The 14,197-nt window shown below is 49.5% G+C and overlaps 1 protein-coding gene across 2 annotated transcripts in view; it reads right to left on the bottom strand.

The window, feature by feature from the left end:
- Positions 1–14,197, bottom strand: part of FGF12 (fibroblast growth factor 12) — a 127,043-nt gene that overhangs the window by 62,016 nt on the left and 50,830 nt on the right. The window lies entirely within an intron of this gene.

Below are 14,197 nucleotides of genomic sequence, written 5' to 3'. Positions count from 1 at the left end.
TGCCGAGGATTGAACCCCGGACCTTCTGCATGCCAAGCAGATGTTCAGCCACCGAGCCACTCAAACTTAACAAATGCAACACCACAGACAGATATTCTTGACCCTCGGAGGAAGAATAACAATGAGATTGATGCTCTGCCTGCAAAAAGCCAAGTAATTACAAATGGGAGGTAATATATTTTACAATTAAAGGGTACATTTACTGAAGGCTGCTTAGACCTCATTACTTCCACATGTGATTGATGGGGGCTGTCAGAAATGAAGCAGGTCACCTCGGAAAACAAAGATGGATCACACTGCAAGACGGCACTCGGAGCGCGACCCAACTCACTCGCCCCGCTCCGGATCAAGGTGACCAGGGGCCAGTGCAGACAACCGTCTCCAAGACCTGTGGCTACAGGGTGGAGCAGATGCACCCCGGTGCAATCCCAAATCTTTCCCCTGAAAAGAGGCCAAGGCTCCCGGACGAGGAAGCTCTCAACCCTGGAGAGCCATGGCCAGCCTCTGCTGAAGGGGAGGGAATTTTAGCAGGGGCAGCTTCCGGGGCAAGAGGAAGAAAAGGTACACCTGCTCGAATTCCCTCTTCCAGAAAACCGCAAACGGTGCAAGAATCCCGCTGCCCTCTGGTCCCCCCAACCAGGAGGGGTGAGTGAGGATCCAGGAGGATCTATGAAAGCATGGCACATCTCTGTAGCTTGCAAGCTCGTTAGCATTTTCTAAGTCTAAACATGGCCTTTGGTGTATAGCCACTGATTGCGCGAGAGGTGTGACTTGCACATATGAATAAAGCATGACAGACCAGATTCCACAAATAGGCAGCCTCGCATAAACACATGCACAGTGCTTTACAGTGAAGCACACACTTGAAAGTGACTTGTGTGTCACTTGACCTCTTGCATGCATGAATGGGCCTAGAAGACTCCAAGGGCAGAAGTGGTTTTTGTAAAACCTCCAAAGCACACCTGCTCCTTCTACCTGTCCGCCTACCTGCGATCAGAAGCCCTCTTCCAGGTGCTCTCTGCTTTCAAGGGCAAAGAAGACGGGGGCTCCTGGAAAGAGCGCTTTTCTGTGGCTGCCCCCCAACGGGGGAACTCCCGCTTGAGTGATGTTTCCCTGTCCGACAGCATCTTCCAGGTGCTCCGCAAAGCCTGCCTGGCTTGCTTTGGGTTGCAGTTCTGATTTCCACAGTTGGCTGAGACATTCCTTCCTCTCTCGTCGGCTTGGCTAGAGGGATAACAGGGCGGTGACGTCTTTTTTGTTCCATTTCCTTTTAGTTTGATGAGTACCAGCTGGTTTTTAAGTTTTAATTGCTAGTTAATTTCTTATGAATTCTACTAGTATGTTTTATTGATTTTTTAAATGGGTTATGTAAGCCATCCGGAGACCATGTTTAGAGGGATGACAAGGTAAGATGCACACCCACTCACAAGCGGGGGACTCGCAAGGACTTACAGGGGGCATCTCCTCCCCCTCCACACTCCTTCCTCTTTCCCTTCCATGAAAACCTCCAGAACCTCCCCCTTTTCCAGCTCCCATCTTTCTTCCCGCCCACCAGTCAACATACCCTTATCTGCCCCCCTTCAGCTTTCCCTTCTTCCCTCCCTCTGGCAGCCTCTACCTGGGAAAACTCTGGCCCAGCTGCTTGGTGATGGCTGGGACAGGACCACTTGTGCAGAGGGGAACCTGAAAGTGCCTGTTGGGGGTCCTCTCATTTCCCTACATCCCCCTCCCAACACTATTTCCTCTTTCCCTCTGCCCGGAAGCACCCATACCCCCAGCTTTCCCTGCTTCCATCTCTCCTTTTACCCACCCACCCACCCACCAGCCAACCTATTTTTATCCCCCCTTCAGCTGTATTCATTTATTTGCTTCATTTATACCCCTTTATCCATAATGGAGACCCAAAGCAGCTCATATTATTCTCTGTTTTATCCTCACAACAGCCCTGTGAGGTAGATTAGGCAGAGAGAGAGAGAGAGAGAGAGAGAGAGAGATCACCCGGCAAGCTTCTATGGCAGAGCAGGGATACAAATCAGGTCTCCCAGATACCAGTCTGAGACTCTACCAACACTGGCTTTAGTGGGGTGGCTGCTGTTGAACAGTAGCAAGCTGTCAGGCCTAGCTGAAATGGGCAGGTCATGTGGTAGGAAGTCACCTGGCAGTGGCTGCTGGCCCTGGCCCTGGTGAGTTCTCCCTCAAAGCACACACACACACACACACACACTGGCTTTTCTTGACAGAAGCCAAGGCTGGAAGGCTGACAGCGTTGTTGTGGGTGCCTAGCAACAGCCACTGAGGATGTATGTTTCTTAAAGCTACATGTGCTGCTTCTATTATTTCATGGGGTTTTAACTCCCCCACTCCAGTGCACTTCTTTTATTTCAAGTTTTTCTGCAAACTTGGGGGATTTCTCAGGTTTGCAGAAAGGTCCATCTTGTCTGTTCATGGCTCCAGTCTCCAGAATGAAGTATTCACAAATGGAGGCCATGTTGAGAAGATATATATATTAATGATGATAGATCCACAGGAGTTAGCTGGGTTAGTAAAGAGTCCAGTAGCACCTTTAAGACTAACCAACTTTATTGTAGCATAAGCTTTCGAGAACCACAGCTTTCTTCGTCAGATGCATGGAGGGTATGGCCAGAGATACTGGTATGAAGAAACTGGCCAGATCTCTGGCCAGTTTCTTCATATCCTCCATGCATCTGACGAAAAGAGCTGTGGTTCTCGAAAGCTTATGCTACAATAAAATTGGTTAGTCTAAAAGGTGCTACTGGACTCTTTACTGATTAATGATGATAATGATGACGAAGAAGATGATAATACTGATAAAATATGCATCCCACTTCCAGGACAGTGCAGAAGGCACCTTTCAATGAGTATTCGTAACTTAACTCCTCTTAAACACAACACAGACAAAGCCTGCCAAAGCAAATCTAATGGACTTCTTTGGTGGTGTTATGCTGAGAACATTTTCTCAAATATGACAGATAATTATAATTCTCCTGGCAACACAGCAAAAACAGAACAAACCACACGTGCAAAAGGGACAGGGTTGTGTGAGACAGCGCAACGACAATAACTCTTTCCCTCTGTCCTTAAAACTGACAGGCGGGAGCCCAAGAGGTGGCTGCTGCAGGCGAGCCCAGCAAAGCACGTGGGGAGAGGCCTTGTCATTAGAAGGAAGAGTGAGGCGGTGCTCCAAAACGGGACCTTCCAGTAAAATACCATTTTTGGCACATACGTGCCTGGAATCCATCAGCTCCTTAATTACTTTTTGTGAAAACATGAAAAGGGGACATGGAACATGAGGCCTCCTGGCAGGCACACTTGCGTTCGCAGTATAGGCATCTTTTTCCTGCCAAGACCGTGGAATTTGGGACCAGCGGGCTCAGGACTACTGAACAAAAGCATGAATCTATGGAACTCACTGCCACAAGATGTAATGACGATTGTTGGCCTAGATGGCTTTGAAAGAGGAGTGGCTCGAGGAAAGAAAGACCTTTCTTTTGCTCTTCCCCCTTTCAGTCTTTCCATGGTGGTGGAGAGTGCCCTCAAGTCATAGCTGACTTATGGCGACACCTGCTAGGGTTTTCATGGCAAGGGACTAACAGAGGTGGTTTGCCAGACCCCTCAGTTTTTCCTCAGCCTTTCGGGATTCGTTTCTGGCCTTGCCTCACCCACCTCCCCTTCTTGATGCCCCCTCCCCACGTCCCTTCTCCTCACCATCTGGTCTTGTGGCTCTGTTGCCCACCAAGCAGTCTCCTCCAGGCTCTGCTTGCCATCGGTGAAGTCCGGCTCTCAACCCCGTGGATGCAGCCCCTGGTGGGGGTCTCCTCCCAACAAGTCCCTCTGGAAGGCTTCCCAAATTCTGCCAGTCCCAGCCCCTCCTGCCCGACCCTCAGCTTCTGCAATTTCAAATGTCATTCTATACTTCCTACAGCACTCTCGAACTCCGCGCTGCACTCCCAGGTATCTGAAGAGACGGGAGATAAATCTGCTAAACTGATAAATAAATCCCCCAGGTCCTGGTGCATGCGCTCTCTCTCGGTCTTGCTCGCTCTCTCTCAACCTGTATTTTGGGCCTCGGTGCTGGACTTGCTCTTTTTCTCATCCTCATTTTGCTGCCTTGAAATTTCCCACAGCTGAAGGATGCTGGAGAAGAACAGAAGCACGGGTTGACTTTGCCCCTTGAAATGCACCTTCTCCTCTTCCTCCTCCTCATTTGACGCCTGCCTGGCCAAGTAAAGCAGCTGCAGCTGCCTGTTCGGGCCCATTCAAAAAAGCCCCTCTCCGCCGCCACGGCTCTCGCCCTCCAGAGGACGGCCCCACTGTTCCCTGCCCAGTCCGTGCTGGCTCCTGCCCTCTCCACCTTCACCCTCATGCCCGCTCAGTGCCCTGAGCCAGCGCATGGCTCTCCGCTGGCCCCTTCCATACTGCTTGCCAGCACACCACCCGTTCTCCTTCTCCATTCCTCTCTGTCCTTTGCCCCCAAATGTGATGACACCCAGCCTGGCTTCTGGCCTCTCCAAAACCACCCACAACCCCTGTCCCCTGTGCCTCCCAACACAAGGCTGTTATGCTGCCTTTCTCTTCCCTGACCCCTTCGAGGGTCCAAGATGGGGGCTTCCTTTAGTTCTCTTCCCACCTTTCTAATCAACCATTCCATATTTTCACTGGGCTCCCTCTCTTCTTCCGTGTCCTCTCTTCCCACTGGGGCCCTCCAGGAATCTGCCTTGCTTTTTGCAGGGGGTTGGACTAGATGACCCTAAAGATCCCTTCCGACACTGTGATTCTATGATTCCAGTTGCTTGGCTGCTAGTTCCAAGTTGGATGCATTGCCACCCTTTCAAACTCCCCAGCTCCCAGCCTGCACAGCTCCTCTTTTCTCCCAAGGCCGCCCTGGCCAATGACAACGTCATCACCAACCCTACCCAGCAGGCCCAAAGTTCTGGCTTGGCCTTTGACCGACTCCTCTCTCGCTTTTGTCTGCCGCCAAGTCATGCCACCCTTGCCTTTACTACAGTGCAAAGATGTGGCCGTTCCCGCGCCACGCACATGTTCTGGATCATATTCTGGTCACTTCCCATTTGGACTCCAGCCCCCCCTCTTCCCTTTGCCCCCTATCCCTCTCCAGCACTTTGTTCTCAAACCCCTTTGTAGCTCTCAGTCTGTTCATCTGAACGCCCCCCCCCCTTCAGTCTCCTCATGGGCTCCCAGCCCACTCCCAGATCCAGCGTAAACTCCTCCTCAACACCTTCCACGTCCTCCACAGCCTCCCCCATCTCTCCACTCTCACCTCCAAACCCCCTCCTGCCAGCCCTGTGACCTTCCCTCCTCCAGCCTCGTCACCCTCAGCCACCCGCAGGCTCCTGCCCGCTGCAAGGGCCCTGCTGCCTGTCTTGCCTGGAACTGGCTCCCTGCATGCCTACCCGGAAGCGTTTTCTCTCACTTCCTTCAAATGAAAGTGGAAAGATCCCTGCAATCCTCAAGTGCCCTTTTTATAAAAGGCTTGCAAAATGTGAAGTGAGTGAGGAAATGCAACGAAGGAGAAACGGACGACATGAAGACCACATGCAGCCCGAGTGTTTTCTCACGGAGCAAAGAGGAGCTCTGCGGGGCCAGCTGCGTTCGGGAAACCCACGCAAGGCAAGGGAGTCACCGCAGCTATTTACCCTTGAAAAAACGGCAGCAGGTCACTACACTCCCAGCACCACCTCATTTGGCCATCAGCCAAACTCAGCTCTCCCACCAAAGGTGCCCGAACTCTGGTGCAGCCCAGGGAGCGCCGCAAGCCCTCCAGCTCCGCAAAGATCCCCTCGCCACTGAGCAGCCTTGTCCTTTGCCCTGCCGCCGCTTCTGCATGCCAAACAATCGGGGCTGCTCCTGTCTTCTTCTGCAGGCCCTGCACCCTCCTAAGCCCATCTCCACTTCCGGCTGTGCCTGGATCAGTTCCGCCCTTGCCAAGGCTCTCGCACATAACAGCCTAGCACACAATCTCACCTCCAGGTGCTTGAAGCGGAGTGCAGCTGTGTTTTGCCGCCACTGCAGCAATTACCCAGTGGGGTTTGGAGCCAGCGGTGTGGGCATATGCACGCACAGAACCAGCGCCCACACCGCATTATCAATAATGTATTCTGCCCAAAGCCTTCCACGCCTCAAGAGGGAAAAGCCTCACTTTCTCAGGAGGTGAGCAGGGCAGACGCAGTAAAATCCACCATCTTCCTGTCCCTTTGCATTTTCATCAAGAGAGTGACTTCTATACTCCGAAAGCTTTTAACATGACGGCACAAATATCTGGGGCAGAGCTGGAGAGGGAAGCCTCGGTATGTCCCTAGAGCACCACCCCCTCCAAGCAGGAGGCACTGCCAAAATTCTGGAAGGGGGAGAAGTGAGAGAGGGCCAAGGTCTGAGAGGGCACATCTCCAAATCAGCAAGCCCAGCCGGAGAAACAGAAAAACCATTTGTCTGAGCTAGCGATGCTCTGGTTGGCATTAACGGCTGCCGTTCTCCTGACTCAGGAATGCTTTTAAATGCATTCACTCTGCAGACGCTCCCCACTCCACCCCTAGTACCCAGAGAAGCTGCTCTCTGATCATTTTTCACAAGCAAAACTATCCTTTTGCAAACCCCCCACACTGCACCCCCGTCCAAGGACATCCTGCTTTCCAGCATTTCTCTGATTCTCTGGGGTGATTTCAGAGAAGAGCCTGGGTGGGGGGTCCACCCAGGCTTTCCCATGATCCATTATACAACTGTTGTTGCTTAAAGTTCAGTTACCGGTGGAGTATTTACAGCCATGCCACAGTTACAGCACGTAATTCCATTTCTCAAATACCTATCAGCAGATACTCCAGACTCTGAGCGGCACTGCGAAATGCCACGGCTGGCACTTGGCGGAGTTTTATGTCCTCCACACACAGAGTCACAGCAGCAATTAACATTCAGGAAGACTCCTTTACTGCCAGATAAAGAGACGGAAAGGGAAGGAAACTTGTAAGAATCCCATTTGCCTCTCTTCCCATCTGCATCACGGAAAAATAAGAGCTCTTAAATTGGGAACCGGACGGATTTTTCTTCCAGGGGAAAGAGGGGCAAAAACAGAATAAACAGCAATGTATTGTCAAAGGCTTTCACGGCTGGAGAACGATGGTTGTTGTGGGTTTTCCAGGCTGTATTGCCGTGGTCTTGGCATTGTAGTTCCTGACGTTTCGCCAGCAGCTGTGGCTGGCATCTTCAGAGGTGTAGCACCAAAAGACAGAGGTGACACTGAGAGATCTCTGTCTTTTGGTGCTACACCTCTGAAGATGCCAGCCACAGCTGCTGGCGAAACGTCAGGAACTACAATGCCAAGACCACGGCAATACAGCCCGGAAAACCCACAACAACCATCGTTCTCCGGCCGTGAAAGCCTTCGACAATACAAGGGCCAGACTGACTAGCACCTGACTTAGAACGTGCCATCTTTAGAAATGGGTTCCAGATCATGGGGGGGGGGGCAACCAGTGCTTAGAGACCTCATTCTAGAACCCAGATGGGACCCTCAATGACACCTCGACACCTCAATTGGCCAGCATGCCTCATCCAGGCTGAGAGGCCCGGATCGGGGAAGACGGACTTTGGTTTGGTCAGCATCTGCCAAATCGCCACAAACAACTTTGTGACTGGTCCATGGTGCAGCCAGATTGCTATAATGGCTACAGTATTGGAGCAGGACTAGGAGGCAGGGGCTCAAATCCCCCCTCTGCCACGAAGCCCCCTGGATGACCCAATGACCTTGAAGCAGTCCCTGTTCTCACAAAAACAGGGGTGGGGTGGGGGAGAACTTGCACACAGAGCTCTGAGATTTTTTGAAGGAAGGGTCTTCCAAAGCCCGAACGAGGTTGTTTTGCTAGGGCAGAGATGGATCCTTTGGATATTCAAACGCCCCTTGTTTTTGCAAAGTGTAAACAGCAGCATATGGATACGGCAGGCCTCATGTTGGTGTTGACTTGGTGTCGGGCAAATTAGCAAGCTAGGTAGCATGATCCTAGTTCAGTTAGCCTGCCTGTTGTCCCTAACCACAAGGCCTTACGGATGAATCCAGTCTTGAGCCCCAGTGAGAAAGGTAGACTCCGATAAATAAAGAACACCATGCATCTACAAACACTGGTTCTGAGGACTGTCGATGGACACTTTTGAGAACCAGAGCAAAAATGTGGAGGGTGTTTGAGTAGAGGGGGTGTAGACAGGCTGCAGTGGAACAATTCAAAAACAATTCTGGGTCACCATGGAGATGTTTTAGAGTTCCCTTCTCGAGCATTCAGTTACCTGGAGACTGCCAAAGTCAAACACTGACACACAAAAGACTGTTGTATATTCCGGTGGTAAAAAGGTTCAGTGTAGATTGTTTCAGGTGGACAGCCGTGTTGGTGTGCAGTAGAAGAGTAAGATTTGAGTCCAGTAGCACCTTAAAGACTAACTAGCTGTCAGGCTATGGGTGACAGGATATGGTAGACGGGTCTCTGTACCATTGCAACAAGAAGTCCAAGCTCTTGGTTAAATGGTCTTATTCAGAAATCCAATCTTTCCATATATATTTCCATAGAGTTACTCAGAGGCAAAAAGGCATCTCAGTAGTACATACTTCCTTGATAGGAATAAAGACCTGAGGAAAGTACAACTCTAAATACCCACTCATTTCCCCCCTCCCAGCTAGACTACAGGTTTGCACGGGAAAGGGTCTGGGAATGCATGGAAGTATATTGAACACCAGGACAATCTATCCTTTTGTCGTTTTCTGTTCAAGGATAATGATACAGCGATTTCAAAAGTGGTTGCGGAGTTTTTAGTGGGTGTGCTTAAGATTCATACAAGTTTTGTATAAATATATTGACTTCTGATATTTTATGTAATTTTATAGTGACTTGTTTGCCGTCTTAGATCTTTGTATGCCATTAAAGGTATTTGAATTGAATTGAATTGAATTGAATTGAATTGAATTGAATCAAATTGAATTGAATTGAATTGAATCGAATCGAATCGAATCGAATCGAATCGAATGAAAGTAAATGGTAACACTTCAGACAGTACAAGGTCACTTCTGTGAGCTTCAAAGAAAGGAGATAACACAGCTGTGTTCTCAGGCTTAGAGAAACAAAAGTGCTGGCTAGAGCATTTGCAAAATGAAATCAAGGTACAGCATTAGCAATGTTTCAACACAGAACAATGGCTTGGATGTAGGGATACAGACATGACACTAGCATTCAGTTATCTGAAGAAATGAGCTGTGACTCACAAAAACTCATACCCTACCACAAATTTTGTTAATCTTCTAGGCGCTACTGGACTCTTGCTCTTTTCCACTGTTACAGACAGACTAACACAGCTACCCACCTTGATTTAAGACTTTATATTGCATCTGCTTCAAGCCCTCCCCAGGGAGTGAATTCCAAAACCACAGAGCCAGTGCTGGAAACGCCCCGTCATGCCTGTCCATTCAGCAACCCTTATGCAGAAGTAGAACGCTGAGCAGAACTTTACTTGCAGACTTTTCCTTGGAGGGGTGGTGGTGGTGGTAAGAACGACAAAGGTGGATCAACAAAATGACAGCGGTGGAAACAGAAGCAGCAGCAACCCGAGAAGCCCCCTCCCATTAATTTCCAAATACACACACACTCCCAAGCCCCAGAGCTTTTAAAACACGGCATCCGATGCCTGATTCCAGCCAGTGACCTTGAACGAGGGACAATGAATCGGTAGGAAGCCTGGAGAAGCAATGAAAAACCATTCTGACTCGCCAGGGAGATGGGAAAGCCCACTGGTGGCAATACACAACTTGGTGCCAGACGCCCGTTTATTATTATGCAAAGTGATGGAGTGGAAGAAAAGAGGCAGCGCCGGAGACGGGCTAGAACAGCGCAGTCCTCTTCACAGGACACGGCCTGTTTTATTTTTATTTTTCAGCATTATTTTAAAAGGCTCTGCGAAATCGTTCCTTTCCTTTTTTTGAAATCAGGGAATGCAGCAGCAAAGCACAAAAACGGGGTTTTCTGCCTTTCAGTCAACCCACTGCGCATCCTGAATCCGCCCCCTCCCTGCCCTCAAAAGAGAGCGAAGACGTTTAATACTATGTAGATCGCACTCTTCATTTCCCCAACTGCTTCCACTAAATAATTTAATTATGGGTTGCCTGCTGAAAAGGAATTTAGAGCCAGAGTTAAACAGCGAGGGGCTGCAAATCAGTGGGAAAGGAGATCCAATAACAAATTCCATCTGGAAGCATCCAGGGGTGTTTCCCATAATTTCAGAATGTGTGGTCTGATTTCTCTCTGTGTTAGCCATGCTTTTATTTCACGCTGAGCACGCAATATGGGCTGCTGGGAGGCCACGGCAGTGACAATTGGGAGGGGGGATACGGCAAGAACGGAGGTAGGTGGGGGGTGCCACGGTCAGCTTTCCCTGTCACGAGCTGCTCCTCTTAGATGAAACTCTCACTCATCTTTTACTCGGGAGGGGGAACACTGCTTCAAGAAAGAGGGGTCAAACATCTCCACAATGTTCAAGAAGCAAGCTGGGGGCCCTCTTGGAATGGAGGCATCTTACCATACAGGGTGCACCCCTGAAACCTGGGAGCATCCAGGTTTTAGATGAACGAGTGAATGAAATGTATGCCGGGTATGTTTTGCAGGCAATCCTTTCTCAACAAATAAGTTTAGCCATCTTCTCCAAGACGACGCTAGCAAAACAGATGCATTTGCAAATCCCAGCAGGGTCTATTCTCACCTCTGAAAGCCACACAAAAGTAAGGAGTGGAAGTTGCGGGCAGAAGTCAGAGACCCCCCTTCTCAAAAAGAGTCCAGTAGCACCTTTAAGACTAACCAACTTTATTGTAGCATAAGCTTTCGAGAATCACCGTTCTCTTCATCAAAATGCCGAACCAACAACAACAACATTCAATTTATATACCACCCTTCGGGACAACTTAATGCCCACTCAGAGCAGTTTACAAAGTATACTATTTTTATCCCCACAACAAAACACCCTGTGAGGTGGGTGGGGCTCAGAGAGCTCTGAGAGAGCTGTGACTGACTCAAGGTCACCCAGCTGGCTACAAGCAAAGGGTGGGGAATCAAACCTGGTTCTCCAGATTAGAGCCTCATTTCAATGAACAACTAGACGGAGCCTGCAGGAGCCAGATCTGGCCCAATGGTCCCTCCCAACTGGACCCAATCTGCTTTTTCACTGTGGCAGTAAATGGCATTTGCCACCTGGCTCGATTCCAGCTGCCTGCAGTGAGGGTGGGCCTGTGGGTGGACAGCTAACATCCAGCCCTGCTATTGTCTGTGCTACATACACAACTCTGTTCACAAGTTACAGCGAATGCACGCACAACCCATGTGCACTCGATTGTTCTTTCTACATGCTCTGAGTAATTCTCATGTTACAGTCAACACATGTACAGCAAAACGTTATTGAAACCACACATTTCTTCACGATTTTATTGGAAAAGGGAATGCATATTGGCTCTTACTTACAAAAAAAGTATGCGTGTACAAGCAGGATATATGTGAGTTCACTATAAATACCGGAACAAATATAATGGCAAGGCAGCCTTACGATACAATCGAGCTCTGCAGAGAGCTGCCATTCAAGGTGTCAGGTGGGGAAATGGGCAAGTGAATAATGCTCCCGCCTCTCACTGGCCCCCCACCCTACATCTCCTTTCTCAGCTACTCAGAGTTGCTCTTAGGCACAAAAGGTGGGCCAGTTCTGCACTGTGTTCCTTATGAGTGCAACAGTTGGGGGTCTCATTATAAATGCTCCTCCTGCACATAAATAAAAAGCTTTCAGGAACAGAGTCTGCTCTGCATTCTGTCTGCTACGCTACTGGACTACATGCAAGGGGAGGGGAACCAATGGCGTCCCCCCCCCAAAAAAACCCTGCAGATGGGTGTTCCAGTCCAGAATTTTACCTCCTCCTTGGGCCTTCTGTGTCTACTGGCTCTCAGCCGAGTTTTTGTGCTAGGAGAACAAAAAGATGCCCTCGGAGCGACGCCCCATCCTTTTAACACTGAAAGCCACTTTGAGACTTCCATGTGGCAGGCAGGAATGTAAATAAATAAACGTGAGAATCACATTCTCCACGCACATTCTGGGCCCAACTTCCACTGAATTTGTGCGCTCAGAATCCCTCGACTCCCAGCAACACAAGTGCATACATGCCCCAAGCACAATTGTGGGAGGGTCACACAACAACTTCGCAGAAGTTGCTGCAATCAAGTGGCAGAGAATCACAGAGTTGGAAGGGGCCTTGCAGACCATCTAGTCCAACCCCCTACCCAATGCAGGAACAGCCTAAAGTATCTGCAACAAGTACTTGTCCAGCCGCTCCTTAAAGACTTCTTCAGATACAGCTAGAACGTGAGTCCATCTGTCCTTCTATCTTGGACAGAGGAGTGACTGCAGAAGCCAAATTATTACAGCTAGTGAATGACAACAGCAGGCGTGATTGGATAGGGTGGGGTATGCAGAGGGGTGGTGGGTGTGGAGAAAACAGCACTGGTGATGACACAGGAAGTCCAGGTCTCGATTCAGTCCAGGTGGATGCATTGTCTTGAGCTTCGCTGAATGGCTGGTGAATGCCCTTGTCATTCGCTGGCTATTATCATTCTACTTCTGCAATCGCTCCACTTTCCAAGATATATGGACAGATGGGCTCACATTCTAGCTATATCTGAAGAAGTGAGCTGCCGAGAAAAAAGCTCATACCTTACCATAATTTTTGTTAGTCCTATAGGTGCTCCTGGATTCTTGCTCTTTTCTACTGCTACGGACAGACTAGCACAGCTACCCATCTGGATCTATTCTTAAAAGACTGTCAATGAAGGGGAACCCACCACACCCCTGGGCAGCCAATTCCACTGCTGGATTACTCTTACGGTGAAGAAGTTAACATCCAGCCAGTACTTTCCCTCCTGTAGTTTAAACCCTTTGTTTCGAACCCTGTCCTCTGCTGCCAACAGGAACAGCTCCCTTCCCTCCCCCAGTGACAGCCTTTTAAATACTTAAAGAGAGCAATCGTATCTCCCCTCTTCTCCAAACTGAACATTCCCAGGTCCCTCGGTCCTTCCTCACAGGGCTTTGTCTCCAGGCCCCTGAGCATCCTGGTTGCTCTCCTCTGCACCCGTCCCAATTTTTCCACATCCTTTTTGAAGTGAGGCCTCCAGAACTGCACACAATACTCCAGGGTGGGGCTTGACCAACGTGGCATATAGTGGGACAACGGCATTCTGTGTTTTGGATGTTATGCCTTTGTTGATACACCCCCAAATGGTGTTTGCCTTTTTTGCTGCCGCATCACTGCTCATAATTAGCTTCCCATCCACCCATACCCAAAGGTCTTGTTCATACACACTGCTACCCTGAAATGTTTTTGTTACCCAGGTGCAGAACCTGGCATCAAACACATTTCAGCAAATGAAGAGCTCTGTTTAAGAAGCCAGTCAGAAACAACAACGATATACGCGCTGTCTCTCCCCGATAGAGGCTCATTCTAATGCACCACAGACGGACCTCTAGCACTTTATCTGGGCACAAGCCATAATCAACACACGACATCAAACACAGAACACGTTGTCTATAACACATGCCCCCAAGATGCTTTCTTTTCTGCAGTAAAAAATAAAATGGCACGCTCTCTGCAGTAATTGCTATAAGGCACAATGCACCAGGATACTTTTTCACTTGATGAGTAATTTCCTTGTGGAACATGCTGACTCAACATGTAGTGATGGCCACAACTTTACTTGGCATTAAAAGGGGACTAGACAAATTCATGCACAGCAGGCCCATCAATGGCTAAATGGAGCCTCCATGTTCAGAGGCAGCAGCACTGAACACCAGTGCTGGGGGCAATTAAATGAAGCAGGTTTCGCTGCCCTGCTGGTAGGCCTTCTAGGGCTTCGGGCTGGTCACTATGGGAAACAGGACAGATTAGATGGACCACCGGAACAATCCAGCACTACTGCTCTAGTGCGGTGGGACCACGCCTCTTCGGCATGCAGAAGGTCCCAGTTCAGTTGCAGGCATCTCCACTTCAAAGGATCAGGTGGCGGATGATGTGAGATCTGGGATAGCCAGTCTCGGGCTTGCGAGCATATAATTGGCAAACTGTGATTCTGGTTTCACTCTGCTCCGCAGGAAAGATGACCTGGCT

The sequence above is a fragment of the Eublepharis macularius genome, chromosome 6 (genome assembly GCF_028583425.1).
Source record: "Eublepharis macularius isolate TG4126 chromosome 6, MPM_Emac_v1.0, whole genome shotgun sequence".
In the NCBI taxonomy this organism is placed as follows: domain Eukaryota; kingdom Metazoa; phylum Chordata; class Lepidosauria; order Squamata; family Eublepharidae; genus Eublepharis; species Eublepharis macularius.
This window is presented reverse-complemented; position numbering and strand designations above follow the sequence as displayed.